We start from the raw sequence: 24,164 nt of genomic DNA on the forward strand, positions 1-24,164 counted from the left end.
CTCTTTCTGTGATATGTCTTTTAATAGGTCTTCCCTGGAAATTGATCTGGAACTATTGCTTTACCCATTGCTCTCATTGGGTGGGTAATTCAGTTTTCCCGATTGTCTGGTTTAATTCCATCAATTGAGCATCTCTGTCAAGTGGATCAGAACAAATGCAGCATAAAGCCTGGGATACAAAAAGGACTTAATTCCTTGCTGGCTTGGTTTACCTCCTTAGTGGAATCATAGTTTGACCTCTAGTTTGACAGTCTGAAGCTTCGGAACAGCTTTCGTTTGGTCTGACTCATTTGACCAGCTTGCCTCACTGTGCACGCAGGCCACTAACTAGTTCGTGAAGTCAGAAACGCATGACATCATCTTCTATTCATCCACAGCCCACTGGAAATGCATTCTGTGACTGACTTTTTCTGCTATGAGCCAGAAGTACTGTTTTCTGACTCAAGTAGTACTGCCCAGTTTGCCTGCTGCCCTTCCTTTCATCATAGGCAATCCCTTGACTTGGCTACTGGGGAAGGAGCATTGCATACCTCCCATCACTGGTTGCTACCCTACAATTTTGTTTTACACGTTAATTAGTAAAATGTTCCTTCCTTCCTTCCTTCCTTCCTTCCTTCCTTCCTACCTACCTACCTACCTACCTACCTACCTACCTACATACATACATACATACATACCTATCTTTTTTCATTGATCAAGAAGTTAAACTATGGGGCTTTCTTTTTTTTTCTTTTTTTTAAAAAAACGCAATATGCACAAGAGTTTTGCCACATCCTCCTCTAGTCAAGTGATAGAAAAAAAATGATAAAACTGATTTTTTTTTCTTTTTACTTTTACAAGCCCAGGAGGTGTGTGGAAGCAGGGGAATGCATCAATTGGGGGCTATGGTTAATGTGATCCAGACAGAACCTTATCACCTTGCCGAAAAAAGAAGAGGGGTTTGAAATCCAGGAAGAGGCATCTTAAGTTCACTTCTAGCCAGTTTACACATAGTAATCAAGCAGCTCATGACTATAACAAAGAAAAGTTCACAGCTTTGTGGTAGAAAATAAAAGGAAAATATTTACACTTTCCAAGAATGATTGTCCTGTCAAAATCACTCCAAGAACATAGCCCAGAATCATATAAGAAGTCATTAAAAAGAAAAATATCCAGGGATCAGCAGATTTGCTAGAGTAAAATCAGTGCCCATAATCCTACTGTCAGAAAAGTGCTGATTGAATTGTTCTTCTTCCCACAAACACATTGGGGCAACTTGCAAGTTAAAAATTAGGTTAAAAGTGCTTCATGTATACATCAGAAAAAAAGAACAAGAGCCTTTCTATTGAGGCAGATGTACATTGGGAGGAATGAATTTCCTCTTATAATGGACTTATTTCAAACTTTCCACTTTGGCTGATATTTTTCCCCAGAAAAAAAGATCAAACCCCCCCCCCCCCCAAAAAAAAAAAGCTTGAGTTCATAGTTAGGTTTATCAAGGAGCAAGGAGATGGAGGTTTTCTACTATCTCCAACCACGGAAGCTCATTGAGTTGTCTTATGATGGGATGAGCTGAATTCTATACAGGTAGTCCTCAATTTACATTTTGCATTGCCATGATCATGTATTTAAAATAAGACACTTGGCAATTGTCTCATATTTATAACAGTTGCACAGTCCTGGGGTCATGTGATCACCTTTTGGGATCTTCTGGAAAAAAAAGTCAATGGGGAAGCCATATTCACTTAACAACTATGTTACTATAACTTAATAGCTGTGGTGATTCACTTAACAACTGTAGCAAAAAAGAATTTAAAATGGAGCAAAATTCACAACAACTGCCTTGCTTATCCTGGTGGTTGTTTATGCATGTGATAGAAACAATAAAAGTGAGGAGAATCATTTTTGTTGAGAAAGTAGAGTAGAATAGAATAGCAATAGCAGTTAGACTTATATACCGCTTCATAGGGCTTTCAGCCCTCTCTAAGCGGTTTACAGAGTCAGCATATTGCCCCCAACAATCCGGGTCCTCATTTTACCCACCTCGGAAGGATGGAAGGCTGAGTCAACCTTGAGCGGGTGAGATTTGAACAGCCGAACTGCAGAACTGCAGTCAGCTGAAGTAGCGTGCAGTGCTGCATTTAACCACTGCGCCACCTCGGCTCTCTAACAGAGTTGGAAGGGACCTTGGAGATCTTCTAGTCCAACCCCCTGCTTAGGCAGGAAACCCTACACCACTTCAGACAAATGGCTATCCAACATCTTCTTAAAACCTTCCAGTGTTGGAGCATTCACAACTTCTGGAGGCAAGTTGTTCCACTGGTTAATTGTTCTAACTGTTAGGAAATTTCTCCTTAGTTCTAAGTTGCTTCTCTCCTTGATTACTTTCCACCCATTGCTTCTTGTCCTACCCTCAGGTGCCGCAACCCCTGAGATATTGGAAGCCTGCTATCATGTCTCCCCTAGTCCTTTTTTTCATTAAACTAGACATACCCAGTTCCTGCCACCGTTCTTCATATGTTTTAGCCTCCAGTCCCCTAATCATCTTTGTTGCACTTCTCTGCACTCTTTCTAGAATCTCCACATCTTTTTAATATCGTGGCAACCAAAACTGAATGCAGTATTCCAAGTGTGACTTCCGTGCTTCCGCAGGTCCTCATGGCCAGAAGCAACACACACAGTGCTCTTGTAGAACATTTAGCTTGGATGCTGATAGCAACTGAACAGCTGGAGGCTTTGTGTGACTTGACAGAGGAATCATAACATTTATGAACTGCACTTTCATTCTAATTTGTAAGAATATGATTTTTGGACTGTAGACCCAGATTACTTATGAATGATTATAATAAAATATGGTTATCCTCTATTTCAGGGGTCACCAACCTTTCGGACCTCAGGAACCACTAAATTCATAATTTTCAATCCCGCAGACCAGTAATATGATTTTTTTTAAAAAAGATAAATAGTATTTAGTGCTTGTGGACCACCAGTTGGTGACCACTGCTCTATTTGAAACCACTGTGTAAAACTTTATATATATATATAAAAAGCTAACACGCTCTCTCTCTCATACGCACAATATTGTTTTGCTTTGTAAATATTTCCCTTTCTCTATATTTTTGGGGGTTCTGTTTATTTAAACAAATAAAGGCAGAAAAACAAATTATAAACTAAAGACAAGGAGAGGACTTTCTCCATCAGGTCCTCTCTCTCTCTCTTTCCATTCTTAAAAGTTTTGCTTACATAAGGGCTCCTATTAATCTTTCTAAGGCTAAATCCTGTTCTCCTCTTGCCTTTAGGAGTATCTGTCCCTCATGTTCTTTCTTTAAAAGCAGAGCTGTGATTTTAACTCACAGGTTAGAGGGCAGCATTGAAACAAGTACTTAAGTTTCACGGTCCTTTGGAGCAGTATTTCTCAACTTTTGCAACTTTAAGAAGTGTGTACTTCAACTCCCAGAATTCTCCAGCCAGCATGCACTGGGGCATCTTGGGAATTGAAATCTATACATCTTAAAGTTGCCAAGGTTGAAAAACACTGCTTTACACCACTAGAATTATATCCTTTCATTTCCTACTTTGAAAGAACCAGAATCTGTTTTGCACCAAGGAGCTGCGTTAGGATCCGCTATTTTTCTGTAGAATGTGGAGTGGTTACAGACATGGGAAAGATCTTCCATTCAGTTCCATAGAACAGGTCTTTAGTCATGGTTTTAACATGCCCATTCAGCAACAAAATTAAACAGTTGTTCCATTTCTTCTTACTTTTGAAAGAGAAACATCTCTTGATAAACAAGAAAACAAAATATTAGTCAAAGCTACTGGCAACTTCTCGTATATAGATAATTTTAGTTACTGTAAGACCTTTCAGCAGAAAAAGTCTACGTCATTGATGATGATCTCAGTTGAATTACACCATTGTGTCACCTTCAAATCATGACTCCATCTGCTTCTAACAATTCCAGTTACAATGATAGCATTGCAGAATTAGAACAAGAGGATGAGCTTCAGTATAGACCAGACCTGGGGATTTTATGGCCACTTTGGCTGTCCCCGTTTTTTCAATTTACGTATGTATTTGTGTGCGTGCATTCACAGCTGCACACCTTCACAGCCCTATTGGTTCATCCCTCCACAACAATCCCAGTTTCTCATGTGCACCCTTGGCAAACATAATCGCTCATCCCTGGCATAGACAAATGTCAAAATATGTTTGAATAGAGATGCCACGTTTTGACATCATCAGAATTTCTGTGATATTTTTCTGATTGACATATCATTTTTAAAATTCTTCTAATTGTCCAAGGTGTGTTTGGAATTGTTAGGGGGTTCTTGCATATTTCCTCTTTGATAATTCAAGTTATGAAATTCATTTTACTGCATTAACTTATTCAAAACAGGAAACGCTATTTCTGTTTGTGGTATATTATCCTTTGATATGGATTATTGGAAATGTCTTATTTATTCAAGCACTATCATTGGTTTTCCCGAGATGCTGACTTGAAAGGGTCTCTGCTCCCTCTTTGAGTCAGCAGAAAGATAGATGTTGCCTCCATTGCTAACCTTTGATCTGCCCTTGTAGCCTCTATTCCCAGGCACTGTCAGGCTCCTGGCTTCCTTCCAAGAGAGCAAAGGTGACAATGTTTCCCCAAAAATAAGACCTCCCTGAATAATAAGCTCAAGCAGGCCTTTGAGCTCGTGTGCTAAAATAAGCCCTCCCCCAAAAAATAAGCCCTTCCCTAAAATATTTAAACACATACACAGCTGGTCCCTACCATTTCCTGGAGGAAAGGGGAGGGAACATGCCACACACGTCCCACATACACCCTCCATCCATGTGGAACGGCCTCGTGAAAGCCGCTCTTGCAAACCCTAGCTACCACGCCCATTCTCTTAGTGGCGGCCTCAAAAAGAGCAGCAGGCCCAGCGACAGTAGGGCTGGCAAGAGTGTGCCAGAAAATGAGACAGAGGTTCCGGCCCTCTCTGGATCAGCTGATCCGCAGGCCATGGGCAGAGGTTAAGGGGCCTCCTGCACCTCAAACATAATAAGACCTTCCTGAAAATAAAGACAAGCGCATATTTCGGGGGTCAAAAGAAAATAAGACCCTGTCTTATTTTCGGGAAAACATGGTAATGGATTTTATATACCTTAAAGCAGTGTTTCTCAACCTTGGCCACTTGAAGATGTCTGGACTTCAACTTCCAGAATTCCCCAGCCAGCATTCGCTGGCTGGGGAATTCTGGGAGTTGAAGTCCAGACATCTTCAAGTAGCCAAGGTTGAGAAACACTGCCTTAAAGGTCATTTTTGAATAGTGTCAGAAAAAGGAGGAGGAGGGGGAAACAATGGAAGAACTAAGGTGATTTTGCCCTGTCTCACAGCAACCGGGCATCAGATGAAGACAACATCATGAGACACTTGTAAGAACAAAAGATATCAGCAGGACTGCAGTTAAGTGCGAGTACGCATATGGTTTCTATCTAGGCTGGACTCTAGATAGCAAATCAGGTCAAACTGGTGAACAGTAATTACGCCACAAAGGATATCTACATCTCTAAAACTGAGATGGATTTAAAAGCTTCCTGAAACTACAAATGTAATCCCTTAACAAACTCTCAATCCCCACAAGATTGGTTCAACAATTTACTCAGACTATCCACTCACCCTCTGTCTTGTTTTGTCTAAGCTCACTGAACCTTCAACTGTAGCAAGATACTCACTAAGCATTTCTGCTCTTTCCCCTGGATCTGTTGAGGGAAAAAAGGGTGGCCTCAAGGAATGATCTAATACTCACGTTAAATAGCCTGAGGCTTAAGGCAGAATCCTGTAGAATGTCATAATATCTTCTTATTGAACAAAGTCATTCATGTAAGCATATGAGGTCATGGCAAAGAGGGATCACTGATATATGACTCATAGTACTTCCACACTGCTATTTTTACTCCTCACACTCTGAGAAGAAGGTTGAAGTTAACGATCCATTATTGTTTGAATTCTGCTGATTTGAATGGCTGAGAACAAGGAACAAAATCATTGCCTCAAAACAAACACATTTTTTAAAAAAATCCATCAATCTTACTCCATCTACAGTAATAGGAAAAGGAAAAGAAAGAAACACAGTTCAAGGGATGGTTGATCTATAGCTGAAATAGAAGCGACAGACAAAATTCTTGTCAGTTTCAAACCTTCCCTTCCCAATTCCTTTCATTTAGCCTGCTGCAAAGCAATTGAAGTAGCAGTTCTACTTTAGAAGCCAGAGCTCAGAAGCCAGAAAGAACAGTAAGGCAAGAGTTTCATCCTCCAATAGGAAGCCACAGGATTATAAACAAAACACAATGTTCTGCACCAATTTCAATTACAGTAAAGATGAATTGGAAATAAATCTCAGTTCTTGAAAAACTACTGACATCATGGAAGTAAGAAGCCTAGAGCCACTTTGAAATTGGCATAGGATCTTTGAGTGGAACTGCCTTCTTACAAATTCTTCAGAAGGATGCCATGATCGACAGTGCTGAACCAGCTGAATTTCCGGAGAATCAAAATAGCTTTACTGTACTGCCATTGCTCCCCTGGCAAGGTCATCCTACACTGAGCTTGCAAAGCAACTTCAGTGACAAAGCCATGCCTAAACGCTACTTGAAATGAATTTTTCAACTTTCATTTCATCCAAGAAGTTCTAGATCTGATAACTTATCAAACTGGCCATCCCTTTTCTGCTAATCCACCATTGGTAGAAGTCAAATAATTATTAACTCAAATTTAGTTGTCCATCTTTTGAGATTTATGAGTGCTGGAGATTATTCAAAGAATCTGGTTTCATATATCTACCCACCTCCCCAGACTAATTGCCAGATCTGAAAAACATGCAATTAATTTTATCCTTGCATTTTGTAAATACGTTGGCTAAGCTCTATCAGACCTTAGAAGATTGAAGAATGCATTAGTTGATAATGAAACTAATTTTAAAAATTAATATTCTGATAAAACCAGATTTTTTTAATTAGGATTTATGGAGTCACAATTAGAAAGGACTTGTGGATGATTAGTTTTATACATGGTAATTGCAGCCAAGTTCCCATATGCACTAAGATGGAAAAACACTCCCAGATCCACAATGGAACAGTTACATGTGAGGATGACAGAGCTTGCAGAAATTGTCAGATTGTTTGATTAGGAACAAAGCAATAAAAGGTTGGAAACTTTTTATGGACTGTTTGCTGAGACACAAAAGTGAGCTAGTAATCTCTAGATTTGCAGATGAAAAAGGATAGAAAGGAACTATATAAGGCAATTCTAAAGAGGCAGAAATGGTAACATTTTGTTTGCAACTGCTGTGCAAATAGTTATGATAACGTGTGTGAGTTGGGGGAAAATGGGAGTGGGGCTGGGAGAGCCAGCAAAGGCCATTTGTCAGTCAGTGGGTATTGTTGCAGGAGGAGAAAAAGTGGAAGGTGTGAGGGCCACAACTTTGCAGACCAGTCGTAAGTCCCTCTTATTCAGCACCGCCATAATTTTGAATGGTTGCTGAATGAATAGATATAACCATAAGGCTACCTGTAAGAAGCCACTTCCTTAACTTTTTCTTTTCTTTTTCTTTCTTTATCTGCAGGGCTTCTAGCACATTTTTTGTGCTTTTATCATTCTCTACTTTCCTTTTATATTTGTTTGTTTGCTTTTTATTGTATAAAAGCTTTAAATAATACGGACAAACACATATAAGAAAGGTCAAAGAGTATTGAAAGGAAGCAACAATTGTGAATAAAATACAGGTAGTCTTTGACTTGCAGCCACAATTGAGCCCAAAATTTCTGTTACTAAGTGAGATCTTCTTGCACAGTTGTTAAGTGAATCACAGCAGTTACTTTTTAAATGAATCTAGTTACCCTATTGACGTTGCTTTGTCAGAAGGTCACAAAAGGTGACCACATGGCCCCGGCACACTGCAACCATTATAAATATGAGTCAGTTGCCAAGCATCTGAATTTTGATCAGAAATTCAGGGAGGCTGCAATAGTCGTAAATATGAAAAACAGTCGTAAGTTACTTTTTTCTGTATAACTTTGAACGGTCACTAAACCAACTGTGGTAAGTCAAAGATTACTTGTACAAAGTTTATAGGTCTCTTGTACTGCCACGGAATAATTTTGATAACCAGAAGTTACATTTTTTTCTACATGTATTCCAGTAATCTCCCAACTTGTGCATTTTCCTGAATGGGCTAAATGTAAGATCTACATCCCCCACTCCCTCCACACCTAATTTTATCAGGAAGAGGTCTGATGGAAAATCTATCAACAAAGCTCTTGATTGACACTTTGATGGTCTGCAACTGCTATTGGACAAGGACCCATTAAAAAAATCAAAATAGAATTTTGAATTACTTTCAGATTTAATATGCTTTTTGTATTATTTATTTATAAAATTGGCTGCCTCTGGCAACTGAGGGTACTGGACTATTACAATTTATATAAACAAGTCATCAATACATACTTCTGCTGAAACCTCTTCAAATTACGAGCTAAGTGAAAAGTTATATGCTCTTGCCCAGTTCCTTCTCATTTCAGTAGACTCTACATGGAAAATCTTCCTAGTTATTCAAGAATTCTCTAATAAAAGAATCTCTCTGGTTTTCCAAAGGTAGATTCTACATAAAAGGATAATCCAGAGTTTGAAATATACTATTGCGGAAATCTTCTCTCCTGAATGAAAGAAAGATGCATGAGGTGAGGGGGAACAAGGGCTCTGTTTGATCAATAAATCAATGTAAACTTGGATAAATATTAGTCTCATTTTTCAGAGATGGAGTAAAGGACAAGACAGACTAAAATGACTTATATCTATATTATTATTTTTATATATTATTATATTATATCTATCTATATTAGATACCACGGAGTTTGGGGGAAAGGGGTAGGAGAAGCATATTTCACCCTAAACTCTATGTTCCCAGCCTCCATTTGTCTATCGGAAGGATTATTCTTGTTTTTTTTTAAGTGTCCAAATTATTTAGTTTTCCAGATGAGTGCTTGAAGACAGGGCAGGGGTAAGTCCAATCATCTTGAATAGAAGATAGAAGAAGCAAAATATGGTTCTGTGAGCTGCCATTACCAACGCCACATGGTAATCTCTATAATCTCTATTCCGAAAGCCATTTTGGAAAAGCTACTGTGCCCTTGAGTGGAATGGTAAAGAATCAGACAAGGCTTAAGAGATAAAAAGGAAAACAAAAGAGAAGCCAAATAATTGGGGTGGGGGGGAAGAGAGAGAGAATGAGATCAGTAATTTTAAAAAAGGCATGCCAATAAATGAATAGGTAGAGAAGTAACTCTGAGAGTTAATACGGACATTTCTGTTGATCTGGACAACTCCATAAGCAACTATTACTATATCTTTTTCTGTTTCCAAACCTTCTGTTTCTGTCTTTTGCCTCTTGGAAAGTAAACGTTAGGAAAGGGACGTTTTATGCTTAACTCTGGGATGCTTTTGTAAAAGAAAAGATGATGAAGAAAAAATACTTCCGATACATAAATAAGAGAATTCCAATTTCTCTCTCCCTCTGTTTCCAAGCACTATAGGAAACTGGGTCACAGAAATAAGAGTTCGTATACAGTAATACTCTGAACTAAGAAAGGTGAAAAATAGGCCCCCAAATTCTAGTAAAAAGAGAGAAAACAACATAAAAAAAATAATACTAATATAGTCCAGCAACGTCGGTTACAAAGTGTGGCCTACTTTTAAAAGAGAAAAAAAATATTGATCTTTTATAAGCAAATAGGAGGTTGAGGATGGATTCACACTAATCTGAGGATAAAGTGGAGCTGCACAAAATGTCAGAGAGCACATCATATTTTTAGGGCATTTTAAAGATATGGGTTTAAAATATTTGTTAGCAGGCCTAAGAGAAAACTGTTTGGGGTGGAAACATAAATATGTATTTTAAAAAAACAAGTAAATGAATTAGTGTATGTTTCTAAAGAGTAAAACTTTGCCCTTACCTTGCTCCGTCTCTCTGTTACTTCTCTGTTCTTTCCTTTTGCATGAATCTTTTGCAGATGTCATCTAACCTACAGACAACAAGAACTGAGGGAAGAAGCAGAGAAAACAAAACCAAACAAAAAAACCACCTTCCTCTTACAAGCAAAATAATGTATTCAAGGAGAGAACTTGACATTTCTTGTTTTTCCTCCCTCCTTACCTCACATAGATACATATCAGGCACACTATTCCCCTTTCAGTATAAGCAACTTAATGGAAATTGAAGAGAAAGGGGGGGGAGGGAGGGAGGGGAGAGGGAAAAGAAGAAAGAAAGAAAGAAAAGAAAGAAAAGAAAGAAAGAAAGAAAGAAAGAAAAGAAAGAAGAAGAAAGAAAGAAAGAAAGAAAGAAAGAAAGAAAAGGCAGACAGTCCCAAAAGTACTTTTTCAAGAGGCAATTGGACTTTCTGGTTTTTCTTTGAAGATGTTTCTCTTCTCATCCAAGAAGCTTCTTCAGCTGAAGAAGCTTCTTGGATGAGAAGCAAAATGTCTTCAAAGAAAAACCAGAAAGTCCGGTTGTCTCTTGAAAAAGCACCTTTGGGACAACCATGATCTGGATGACTGAGAATCTCCATAGACAAAAGGCAGGCAGTATGAAGAAAAAGAGGGAAATCAAATTTGGGTTAGATTACACCAACATCCTTGTTGTACTTTCTGAACCTTTCCATATTTGTAAATCATCTTTGCTTCTGCCATATCTGTACACCACTTCATTATCCTTTATTCTTGAAAGTTTTCACTGCTCTCTTTTTGAGGATCTGATCAGTTTCATCCAACAACGATTTTCTCAGTCTTCTTCCACTCCCAGCCCATTCATTCTTCCTTCATGTATTTATTTCGCAATTTGACCCTCGTTCCTACATTCTATATCAGTGGTCCCCAACCCCCGGTCCGCGGACCGGTGCCGGGCCGTGGAGTACCTGGCACCGGGCCGCACAGCAACGGCCGACTCTTCACTCATGCAGCGCCGTCGCCGGAGGGGGGGAGCTGCGCGGAAGCACAGGAGCAAGTGAGGCGAGGAGGAAGAATCCCCCGCTACTACACCACCTCCACCCCCTCCCCGAGTCAGCCGTCCCCTCAGTGAACGCCTCCGCCTCTTTCTCCTTTCTCGCCTCAGTCGGCTCGCCTGGAAGCGAGGCGAGGAGGGGGCGGACCATGCGCTGGAAGCGGAGCCCTTGGAGGCCCTGGCGGCTTCCCCGGCGGTCGTTGCTGGCCGCTCTCTTCTTTTTCTCGCTGTCCTCCTCATTCCTCTACTTCAGTGTTTCTCAACCTTGGCAACTTTAAGTCCTGTGGACTTCAACTCCCAGAATTCCCCAGATAGCATAGCTGTCTGGGGAATTCTGGGAGTTGAAGTCCACAGGATTTAAAGTCGCCAAGGTTGAGAAACACTGCTCTACTTCGTCTATGTGGCGCCCGGCATTGGTAAGGGTCGCGCGGCGCGGTTGGAGAAAAAGCGGCTCAGTCGTCTCCGAGTTGCCCAGGGAGGGGCGGCGCGCCCGGGACGGAGACGGCGCTTCCCCGCCCGGCCTTGGCTTGTGAGAAGGAACGGCGGGAGAGGTAGAGAGAGAGAGAGAGAGAGAGAACGTTGGGCAGCCGAGGGCGGGGGGGGGGTCTTTTGAGGGGAGATGGGGGGTGCACGATTTTGGCGCGCGTGCGCCCTCCGCGGGCGTGGGTGCGGGGCTGAGAGGAGTCTAACGGTAGCACAGGAAAGGGGAGGGTATGAGCGCCGCCTGAGCTATTGCAGCGCACGGTGGAAAAGCGGCGGTCTTGCCCACCACTTCCCTGCCTCCCGCCCGCTCCAGTTGCCGCACCCAGGGGTGGGGGCTCGGTGCCTGAAGTCTCTTCCAAAATTTCGCCAACGGGCATCGGTGAAGCGCGCTCTTTCTCTTCCTCACAAAACACATTTCCTTTCCCCCATGCGTAGTTATTGGCGATATGGACTCTTGGAGGCTGCGCTCCCAGGTCGCGTTTCCTTTTTGCAGCCCATGAGAATGCCTGGTTCTGAGCCTCAAAAAACGAGAGTTCTTTTAAGGCTGCAAAAAAGGAATATACTTTGGTCCTTGAAGCGCTTTTCCTGTTATTTGGACATTATATATATACGTACGTACATACGTACGGCATGTATATATGCATGTATATATATATATATATGTCTGTAGTCCATAATATAGTGATGATTAAAAAAAAAATTAGTTGAGCACATGGAATCTTTTTTCTTTTAGTATATTTTGGAGGTGGGGGCCCACTTTGTTATTTAAGATAGTATCTCCTTTTATATATGGTAGTTTAATCAAAACAATCTGATATATAAACAATCAATGTGTCGTCGCGAACAACGCCCCCCCACCCCTGCGCGCGCTCAGCGGGCCACGGTAAAATTATCAAAGGCTGACTGGTCCGCGGCGATAAAAAGGTTGGGGACCACTGTTCTATATGATTAAATAATGCAATGTATTTCGTTCATACTAATTGTCACTTTCACATTCAACCCATATTCATTCAGCACTCATTAATTCTTGACCTTGTTTTCTTTTATCACATACATTTTTCAATCCCGTCTCACTCCATTCCCCTTAGAGTGAAACTTTGTGTCTGGATAGTCTTCACCACTGATCAAATTCTCACTGCAATTTATGTCACTTGCATGATATAATCATAGAAATGACCTCTAATGGTGCAAATGATGCCAAATTACATAACTTGTGTAATGATATCACAAAAATCTACATTACGCTATCTCTTATTCAACAATAATGACCAGGGGTTAATGCTTTCTCTCTAGGAAAGGTGGTAACTAACATATGTTGTTAGTCTGGAGAAAGTTTCAGGTTTAAAAAGCAAGCTCTATTAAAAGGAATTAATTTTAAAAATATTTTTGCAGGTTTTTGCAAGTTCCCGTGTATTTTGTATTTATTTGAATAATAAACCCTTTAAAAAAATAAAGTCTCATCTCTGCAGAGCTGCCATTATCCCCTTTTAAAAAGGAACTAATGGCATCTCCCTCAAAAGCACTGCCTTCTCCAGTCAATTTCTCATTTTGCTTCTCTTAGAACTTATTATAACTTGATTGTCTATGTTCCGTAATCCTATCAATTTCAAGGTATGCAGTCTATGTTACAATTTGAATTTAGTGTCACTGATGCTTCAAAAATTCATGACCTATTGAGTGAGCACAAGGGTGTGGGGGGGGGGGAATAGGGTGTGGATAGAGAATTAAGAATTCCATTATTTTGGTTACTCTTTGTTATAGACATTGGAAGGAGATCATTTACTTACTTACTTATATCATCAAGCATGTATTAGATAACATGTATAAGTAAAAACATGATTTTGAATACATGAAATGGATACAAATAAAAAGGAATATTAGGACAGGGATGGTAGGTACATTGGTGTGCTTATGCATCCCCTTACTGACCTGTTAGGAATGGAGCGAGGTCAACAGTAGACAGTTTAAGATTAAAATTTTGTGGGTATAGGGAAGAAATTCCCAGATGTACAAATAAAGCACATATGTATTCTTTATCTTTGACATTTTCTGGGCAGGATGTGGCTAGCTAGGTGCTGGGCTTTGCCCATCCCTATAATGCACTTCATATAAATAAAACTCATTTCTGTTACAGTGACATCAGCTTCTCTAATCATTGCTCAGGTCAGATTCTCACTTCCAGGAATGTTTACAAGTATACATAGACTACATGAATTGTAAAAAGAAAACTTGTTGACTTGATTTTTCTCCTTGTTAATTTGAAAATTAGTAATTTGCAAAATCCTTCTCCCAGTTTTAATGCCTAAAGCTGCCTCTTTTATCTTATTTTCTCCTAATTGTGTAATTAGAAATAAAAAGGAAGACTGACAAAAATGAAATTGGCCTGTTAAATAACTAATGAACATGGGCGTGATAAAGGTCATTGATTTATCCTAGGGAAGAAGGACAACAAAATAGCAGTAATAGCAATAGCAGTAGACTTATATACCGCTTCATAGGCCTTTCAGGCCTCTCTAAGCGGTTTACAGAGAGTCAGCATATTGCCCCCAACAATCTGGGTCCTCATTTTACCCACCTCGGAAGGATGGAAGGCTGAGTCAACCCTGAGCCGGTGAGATTTGAACCGCTGACCTGCTGATCTAGCAGTAGCCTGCAGTGCTGCATTTAACCACTGCGCCACCTTGGCTCTATAAAACCCAGTTGGACAGTCTGAGAATTTACAGAAAGAAACTGAAACATGAATTGATTTCACTAGCTATTTTCATTACAAAAGATTTGGCAGGCAGAAAAAGCAAAAAATAAAACAAAACCCAAAACACAGAAAAAGCTATGCATGTAAATTCCTCGATCACATAGAATGAAAATGCAAGCTAAGGAATAGACATCCTCAAAATGTCTTTCATTTTGCCAGTGATGACCCTTCCCACTGTACTTGTGGGGCATGTTTTTTATCTGAAGCTAATTGAGATCTGATTTGAATTAGCTGCAGATTTTTAAAAAGTGTCATCAATTCATGTCAAGTGCCCAAATTTTGATCACATGATCATATGGATGCGGCAATGGTCATAAGCATGAAAAGCAGTTATTGTAACTTCAAATAGCAGGGATGTGCAGTCAGTGGAGGCAGGGGAGGCAGAGCCTCACCCCTGTCATCATGAAAAGAAAAAAAATGTAAAAGGAAAAAGGCAAGAGCTGAGGTCAGGCTGAGCTAGTTGCTGCCAGAATCACCATGGATGACTCTGCTTAGTGCTTAACTGTTTAAAAAAGCCTCTAAAAAGTGCCCTCTACAGGAGGCGGCAGGAGAATGAGGTGCCTCATCTAGTCTGACTTTATGATCATTCGAGCAGAGCTAAGCAAGGATTAAAAGCCAAAAAAATCCTGACATAGATGAGGCACGTCATTCTCCTGCCTCCTGTAGAGGGTGTTTTTTTAGAGGCTTTTTGGAGGCTCTGGCAGCAACTAGCTCAGCCTGACCTCAGCTCATGCCTTTTTCCTTTTACATTTTTTTTTTCTTTTCATGATGGCAGGCAAGAGCAGAGTTGAAATCCTCTCTGAAACAGCTGGAAAAGGTACGTGTGTGGGTCGGAGGAAGGGGGAGGAATTCAAAAAGTTTGATTGCATGCAGAGCCATGTTGCCTTTTCAAACACGCACACATACACACACACACAAACAGCTGGATAAAAGTATATAAGTCCAGCATCACTGATTACAAGTTTGAAAAGGCAACGTGGCCCCATCTGCAATCAAAGGCTCGGATCGAAAGGCAGCAGAGGAATGGAGGGGGATATGGCACAGGAGCTGCTTTCAAGCCATTGGAAAATATATCCAATCCAACTTCTGTGTTTGTGTTTGTTTGAGAGTGAGTGAGTGAGAGAGGTATCCATCTTCTCTGTGTGCGTGTGTCTGTTTGAGAGAGGGGAGAGGGAGGAAGGAGGGGGAGGGAGAAGAAAAAGAATGAAGGCAAACTTTTTCGCAAAGGAGAAAAACAAATGCTGTCGCTTTAAATCAGAACTGAGCATGCCTGGCTGGGGAATTCTGGGAGTTGAAGTCCACAAGTCTACTAAAATTTGAAACCCCTGTGTCAGTGCCTCACCAGCTATAAACCTCACTGCACATCACTGTCAAATAGTCACTAATTGACTGATTCAAGTCAAGGACTACCTGTAGTGGCTGAAAAAGGAGGTCTGGGATTGCCTTAGAGTTCCAATCTGGAGTTCACTTCTTAATTTGCCTTTGAATCAAAATATCTTCATTCACAAACTGACAGTCTGGGCCCCAGATCTGAACTGGGAAGTTTATGAATGCTCAAGTGTTTGTGAAATGATTTCTTAATTATTTGTGTTTCAGAGGGTTCAGGATCTCTGGATATTGTATGCATGAAGGACAAGAGAATTTCAAAAGATAGAGCTAATATAGCGGGGCTACAAAACTCCAGACAACTGGTGGAGAATGATAAAGTGATGCAGAAAATCCTTAACGCTTTGCTAGCATCCAGTACAATTCTGATTTCCCCCCCAGCCCTGATAAGGTAACTATTGGAGATATTCAGCCTGTTATGGCTTGCATTAAGTGGCACTGCTCATAGCCCAATCAAATAGTTCAATATGCCCCTGTAAATGAAGATATCTCAAAATGATGTTGAATTTCAATGATTTTTCTTCTTCTTTAGAAGAATAAGGAGGGGCTTTGTGGTTTCTCACCCACATTTTGTTGGTTGCTTTCTATGAGATCCAGCCATAGGTTAACACAGAGGAAACCCACCAAGTCCTATACACTGCTGAGATTTCATCTCTCTCTGCCACCCACTCTTTCCTTGCTGCTTGTAACCCTCTCTGGAGTTGGGGGCATAGCTTTGATTTATAGGTGAAGTGTCAAATAGACATGTACTGTGGGGAAGACAGTGAATACCGCAAATCTGAACTGATAGTCAACATGCAGTATATATCTTATTTCTTACTCTTGCTCCTAGGGGTAACGTGAGACAGGATAAGGTAGGCTAAAGCAATAGAGTTTTTGAGAGTCAATAAATGTGAAAGAAAATTAATCTTGGAAATTAACAGGAATTACATGAACATATGGTAGGCACATATATGTGTGTGTGTGTGTGTGTGTGTGTGTGTGTGTGTGTGTGTGTGTGTGTGTGTGTGTATATATATATATATATATATATATATATATATATATATATATATATATATATATATATATATATATATATATACTTAAAGTCACAACCCCTGGTATGCCCAAGTATGGGAGGAAGGTCACACTTCCACTCTCTGTCATTAGGCTCGTCACAAGAAACCATCCAGACAGAAACCCAATATTTTTTACTGTTGCCTTTTTTGTTACATTTGTTATATTTATGCTGATAAATATGCTGATATATATATATATATATATATATATATATATATATATATATATATATATATATATATATATATATATATATATATATATATATAGTGTTGTATTTGTGCTGATAAATAAATAAAGGGAGACTAGTATAGATCTATTTCAAGCCAATAAGATCCCATAGATTAGGCCTCCTCCGAATTCCATCAGCCGGCCAATGTCGACTGGCAACTACCCGGAGGAGAGCCTTCTCGGTGGCTGCTCCGACCCTCTGGAACGAACTCCCTGTGGAGATTCGTACCCTCACCACCCTCCAGACCTTCCGCGTAGTCCTTAAATCCTGGCTGTCCCGACAGGCCTGGGGCTAAAGACTCCAACCCCACTCGAATAGTATGACTGTTGTGCTTTTTTAATGATGTATTGTCTTCATGTTTGTAACTTGTTTGTCCTTCCCTCCCCCTGAATTGTGAGCCGCCCTGAGTCCCCTCAGGGAAAAGGGCGGCATACAAATAAAGTAAATGAAATGAAATAAATGAAATTTAGCTCTCATCAGCTAGCCATACCCTTACTGGGATTCGAACCTGTGTTGTATTGCATCTTAGGCAAACGTCTTAGCCATTAAGCCACAGGTCTCCTCCTTATCAGCTGAAGCCAGGGAAGCCAGTATTGCACAAATGCAATACATATATATATGTATTGCATTTGTGCTTATAAATAAATAAAGGGAGACTAGTATAGATCAATTTCAAGCTATTTAGCTCTCATCAGCTAGCCATATCCTTACTGGGATTTGAACCTGTGCTGTATTACATATTAGGCAGTTGTATTAGCCATGTAAATACAGCACATGTTCAAATCCCAGTAAGGGTATGGCTAGCTGATGAGAGCTAAATAGCTTGAAATAGATCTATACTAGTCTTCCTTTATTTATTTATCAGCATAAATGCAACACAAATGTAACAAAGGCAGCAGTAAAAATAATAGCTTTCTGTCTGGATGGTCTCTCTCTAGATATAAAGAATTTAGTAATTTATAAAATTAAATTAAAGTATAATAAATGTATTTATTATAAATTATGTTAAATCTTAAGTAATCTGTCATTATGATTACTAATTTATTTTTATATAACTCTTCCTGATAAACAAGCCCAGAGTGGTTATTTAAAAAAATTTTTTTTTCAGAAAAAGTATTTATTTTTCCCATTTCTATCTTCCAGAATCCAATGATTCCAGGTAGTTATAATAATAAAAGCATAAAAGAAACACAATTTATAAATATTATACAATATTATAAAATATATCATCAAATATATAATACAATAATTTTAGCTATAGAATTTCATAAAAATAATGATCAGGGGAGGGAAAATAGCTTCTATGAACTCAAACAATAAAATACAGGTAGTCTTCAACTTACGACTACAATTGAGCCAAAAATTAATGTTGTTAAGTGAGAAATTTGTTAAGTGAGTTTTGCCCCATTTTATGCAACATTTGTTAAGTGAATCTGGTTACCCCATTGACTTTGCTTGTCAGAAGGTCATATGACCCCAGGACTATGCAATCGTCATAAATGCGAATCAGTCATCAAGCATCCAAATTTAAATCACATGACCACAGGATCTGCAATAGTCATAAGTGTTGCAATAGTCATAAGTTACTTGAAAACAGTATGGGCTAACATCATAGATGCTTCACTTTGGCAGATTGCCAAAGCAGAAGTCATCCTAGTTCAGGATTGTCAAACTCCGCGCCCATGGGCCGGATGCATCATGTGCTGGCCACGCCCATGTCTGATTTAGCAAAGGGGGGGAAAGTTCCGATATGTCATGTGACATCAACATGACAAGTTGAATTTGACACCCCTGTCCTAGAGAGTCCCTTGCTGGTACATGCATAGTAGAGGTGGGTTCCTACCGGTTTGGACCAGTTTGGCCAAGTAGGTAGTAACTCGGCTGCCCACACATCCGAACCGGCTCTATCTTGTTTTTTTGCTTCTACAATTTTTTCACTGCTGTGCATGTGTGCCTAGCACGCGCACACCTGAAGCACATCCCTGAGCGAACAGACAGTAAAAGAATCTGGAACCCACCTCTGGTAGGTAGGTAGGTAGGTAGAGGGAGAGAGAGAGAGAAATACAGTAGGGAGGGAGGGAGGGAGGGAGGGAGGTAGATAGAGGGAGAGAGAGAAATACAGTAGGGAGGGAGGGAGGTTGGGAGAGTAGGTAGGAAGGGAGGGAGGGGGGGAGAGAGAGAGAGAAATACAGTAGATAGGTAGGTAGGGAGCGAGAGAGAGAGTAGGTAGGTAGGTAGATAGATAGAGGGAGAGAGAGAGAAATACAGTAGGGAGGGAGGTTGGGAGAGTAGGTAGGAAGGGAGGGAGGGGGAGAGAGAGAGAAATACAGTAGATAGGTAGGTAGGGAGTGAGAGAGAGAGAGTAGGTAGGTGGGTAGGTAGGTAGATAGGTAGGTAGGTCGAGGGAGATGGAGAGAGAGAAATATAGTAGGTAGGTAGGGAGAGAGAGAGGGTAGGTAGGTAGGTAGAGTGAGGGAGAGAGAGAGAAATACAGTAGGGAGGGAGAGAGGTTGGGAGAGTAGGTAGGAAGGGAGGGAGGGAGAGAGAATAGGTAGGTAGGTAGGTAGGTAGGTAGGTAGGTAGGTAGGTAGGTAGGTAGGTAGAGGGAGATAGAGAGAGAGAAATACAGTAGGTAGGTAGGGAGAGAGAGAGGGTAGGTAGCTGCCTGGATGAGTGATCTCTGTGAGAAGAGAAAGAAGACTGATTCTTTTTATTTTTCTTGATTTTTCATGACATTTGGTTGGGTTAGAGATTGTTCCCCACCTGTCAAGTTAAAGAGCTTATATGTTGTTTTGACATGGTAGAAAACTAGAGATTTCTGAGATTTGCTGTCTGCATTGCTAATCCGTATCTTTCTATTGGCTGCACTCTCAGACACCAAAATAATGGTGACAAAGCTTAACAGATATTAGAAAACTTGAAAGGTGTCAGGATAAAGGTGTGATGAAGTATGGATACAGCAGTGGGGGGTTTCAAATTTTTTTAAAACCTCTTCTGTAGGTGTGACCTGCTTTATGGGAGTGGCTTGCTGGCCATGTGACCAGGTGGGAGTGGCTTGCCGGCCATGTGACTGGGTGGGCATGGCCAACTTTTAAAATGTGATGAAACTCACTTAACAACACTCTTGCTTAGCAACCAAAATGTTGGCTCAGAAACTCTGGCATTTGAATCATGCAAGTCTTAAAGCTGTCAGGTTACAAGACCCTTGCACCTCTAACCCTTTAGAAAAAAAACCCAGGGGTGTTCAAACTTGACAGGTTTAAGACTTGTAGACTTCAACTCCCAGAATTCCTCCTCTCGCTCTTCATCTTGATGATGTGCGGATGGGCGGGGGAGGGAGGGAGCTGGAACCGGTTCTAAACGACACTGTAGATTTGTGGACTGGCAGGAACCCACCCCTGCTACCTACCTATCTACCTACCTACTTTCTCTCTCTCCCTACCTATCTACTTTATTTCTCTCTCCCTCCCTCCCTCCCTCCCTCCCTCAATACCTACAGTATTTCTCTCTCTCTTCCTCTTTCTCCCTACCTACCTACTCTCTCTCTCCCTACCTACCTACTGTATTTCTTTTTCTCTCCCTCTACCCACCTACCTACATACCTACTCTCTCTCTCTCTACCTATCTACTGTATTTCTCTCTCTCCCTCCCTCAATACCTACAGTATTTCTCTCTCTCCCTCTAGCTCCCTACCTACCTACTCTCTCTCTTCCTACCTACCTACTGTATTTCTCTCTCTCTCCCTCTATCTACCTACCTACATACCTACTCTCTCTCTCTCTCCCTACCTATCTACTGTATTTCTCTCTCTCTCCCTCTATCTACCTACCTACCTACCTACCTACCTACCTACCCTCTCTCTCCCTACCTACCTATTGTATTTCTCTCTCTCCCTCTATCTACTTACCTACTCCCTCACCCTATCTATCTACTATATTTCTCTCTCTCTCCCTCTACCTATCTACCTACCTACCAACTCTCTCTCTCCCTACTTACCTACTGTATTTCTCTCTCTCTCTGTCCCTCTCCCTCTATATACCTACATACCTACCTACCTATTCTCTCTTTCCCTACCTACCTACCTACTGTATTTCTCTCTCTCTCCCTCTATCTATCTACCTACCTACCTACTCTCTCTCACTCTCACTCTCACTCTCCCTACCTACCTACCTACCTACCTACCGTATTTCTCTCTCTCCCTCTATCTACCTACCTACCTACCTACTCTCTCTCTCTACCTACCTACTGTATTTTTCTCTCTCTCTCTACCTACCTACTCTCTCTCTCCCTACCTACCTATTGTATTTCTCTCTCTCTCCCTCCCTCTACCTACTTACCTACCTACCTACTCACTCACTCTCCCTACCTACATACTGTATTTCTCTCTCTCTCTATCTCTCTACCTACCTACCTACCTACCTACCTACCTACCTACCGTATTTCTCTCTCTCTCCCTCTATCCACCTACCTACCCTCTCTGTCTTTCTCTCCCTACCTATCTACTGTATTTCTCTCTCTCTCTTTTTCTATTTCTCTCTCTCTATCCCTCTACCTACCTACCCACACCCTCTTTCTCTCTCCCTCCCTACCTACTGTATTTTTCTATTTCTCTATCTCTCTCTATTTCTCTCTCTCTCTATCCCTTTATCTACCTACCTACCTACCTACCTAACCACTCTCTCTCCCTACCTACCTACTGTATTTCTCTTCTCTTTCTCTCATTCTCTATCCCTCTATCTACCTATCTACTTTTTTTTAATTTGCCTCTTCAAAACCTTGGTGCATCTTATACTCCAAAAAATACGGTATGTCTGATTCTGCCCCACTAAATCTTGCACTAAACTCAGAAGAGGTGATTTTAGCTGGCCTTTCATTCCTACCAGAAAGATTGAAGGCTTGAATATTTACTAAACTGGGCTTTTCAAGTTCTCCCCCTCTCCATATCTATGACTCATTTCAGCTGAGCAGGTGGCATTTGGATAATATTTGCAGTATTGGGGATAATATTTCTTCTTAGAACTAATAACTTGGTTACAAAAGATCTTTTGTCCAAGGTCTACAAAAGTAAAAAAAGACATCTCTTAAAAATAATTCACCTAATGGTCAAGCAAAATTATTTCAGGGGAAGCTCTGAAGAGATATAATCAACAGGATTTGTTTGGGTCAGTTCCAGATGACCAACTCCGGGATCTTAAATGCTTCTTGTATTCCAGAATAAAAATGTGCTAAGGAAAATTGCTTTTTAGACCAACGCTGCTTCAATTTATGCTTTTCATTGTATAGCATTGTGGAGAAATTACTTCATATAGGTGAGATTTTCTCCACCATTTTTAATTGCATGTCACAAGAGGTCTCACCTAGTATTAAAAGCGTACCCATATTCACAAAATATGTTTAAAAACTTCAACCGTGAGCCCAACATGTCATTTGAAACAGAACTCCAGGCATTTCCTAGTTAAGAGGGAGTTCATTTTTCTGAGTAAGCTCTTTCTCCTTTCGTCCTATTCCAAGGAAAGAGTTAAAAAGTGCAGGTAGAAATGGAATTCACACAACGCAATCGATATCTAAGTCATTATGCAGTAGTTTTCATTTTACATATTATGATCTATAACTTCGTAAGTTCCGTGTGGCTATTATCCCATGCTCCATTTCTAGATGTGTGAGTTGTTTCTTTTTAAAGCTGTTCCATTTGTATAGTATAGTCTTTATTGTCATTGTACAAAATAAATCCAATGAAATTGGGTTTAGCCTCACTGGTGCAAAATTATAGCAGAAACGAAAAAAGAAAGAAAAGAAAAAACTAGAGAAAAGAAAAAAAACTACTGAATTATAACCCGTCTTCTCTATATTCAAGATTTCGGCTAGACCCTTCAAAAAAGCACCAAATTCCTGACATTATTAGGCGGACTAACATGGACCGTGGCACGCTAGCTGGAGCTCAACACATGCCTTCCTGTTGTTTCATAGTGATTATTAATGCCACTCCACACAAAGATAGTCTCCTTCCCCATCCAATTAAGTGTTCATGCCATAGAAATGAAGGCCAGAAGGTCCGGCTTCCTTACCAAATATACAGCAAAACATGTCCTCCTTTTTATTCTCGTGTCCCCTATCTGGTGGGCATAGCCTTAAAATTAAATATTTTCTGACTTTAATATCTTGCTTTTTTGTTAATTGGAGACTGTTTTCACAATAGTAATCATTCAAACTTTTGTCTATTGTAAATAGTCTGCTTCTTTGTTTTCCTTATCTGTCAACAGACTCAACACCTAGATTTTTGTTGTTTATTTCCTGATTCCAGAAATCAGTCTCAAACCAGCCCATTCAAATCTAGCATCACTGGAATCTCTAGATTTCATGATGTTCATGTCATACATTTCTATAGTGAAATTTGGAAAGTGTGTACAGTAGTCCTATGTTCTTGAAAATAAAGATTTATTGGAAGAATATTGCAACTTAAAAAACATTTTTCCTGAAAAATACATTTTTTATGATGTTGGAAAAAGTAATTACATATACATATAAGCCTAAGTACATTTTTTAGAATTTTTCAATGTGACTTTTGTCATGAATGATAAGAAAGTTAAACAGTGTTTTCTCTCTCTCTCTTAACCCATTTGTTCTCCTTTCTAATTCTCCATGTCTTCCTTTCCCTATCCAATTATGTGGTAACTCTACGTTTCCATATCTCTTGTTATCTACTAGATTTTACTATGAATAACCAGAGTTTTATCCTGTAAAAGTATGGGTGTCAAACTTGATTGTGTCAAGTGATGTATTGTGACATTTTTTGCATTTGTGGAGCCGGGGTGGGTGTGGCCTGTGCATGACACATCTGGCCCACGGGATGCCAGTTTGATACCCCTACTGTAAAGCTACCTCAAGCTGGCCCTAATAATAATTTACGTAGGTGTAATTCAGAGTAGTTTAAGAAAAGCCAAACTGCCCAATCAACACACTTCTGCCGTTGTAACCAGCTTCAAAGGCCAAATACTCTCCAGTTGCAGCTGCAACACCTGACATTTGTGGCAGTTTGTTGACTGAGCCTCAGCTGGCATCAAGGGACTTGCGTGTGGGCTAGAAATAGAATATAAAGCTTTGCAAATGACTTTCAGATGATTGATTCTGCTGGGACAAGATCTGTAGTGAAAAAGACAGGGTTAGAACAACTCTTGAGGGATCAAATAGAAGTCAGGTATAATACATGAAGATGGGGAGTGTGAATGGCTGGTTGTA

At 40.2% G+C, this 24,164-nt stretch overlaps 1 protein-coding gene across 2 annotated transcripts in view; it reads right to left on the minus strand.

The window, feature by feature from the left end:
- The window catches only part of LOC116506394 (T-cell surface glycoprotein CD4-like), a 36,482-nt gene extending 26,439 nt beyond the window's left edge, over window positions 1-10,043 (minus strand). For both annotated transcript variants that reach the window (XM_032214122.1, XM_032214121.1), the window contains exon 1: window positions 9,971-10,043. The gene's annotated coding sequence lies outside the window, so the exon portion shown is untranslated. The remainder of the gene's footprint in view (window positions 1-9,970) is intronic.
- Between the last annotated feature and the right edge of the window lie 14,121 nt (window positions 10,044-24,164).

This window comes from Thamnophis elegans, chromosome 3 (genome assembly GCF_009769535.1).
Source record: "Thamnophis elegans isolate rThaEle1 chromosome 3, rThaEle1.pri, whole genome shotgun sequence".
NCBI lineage: Eukaryota > Metazoa > Chordata > Lepidosauria > Squamata > Colubridae > Thamnophis > Thamnophis elegans.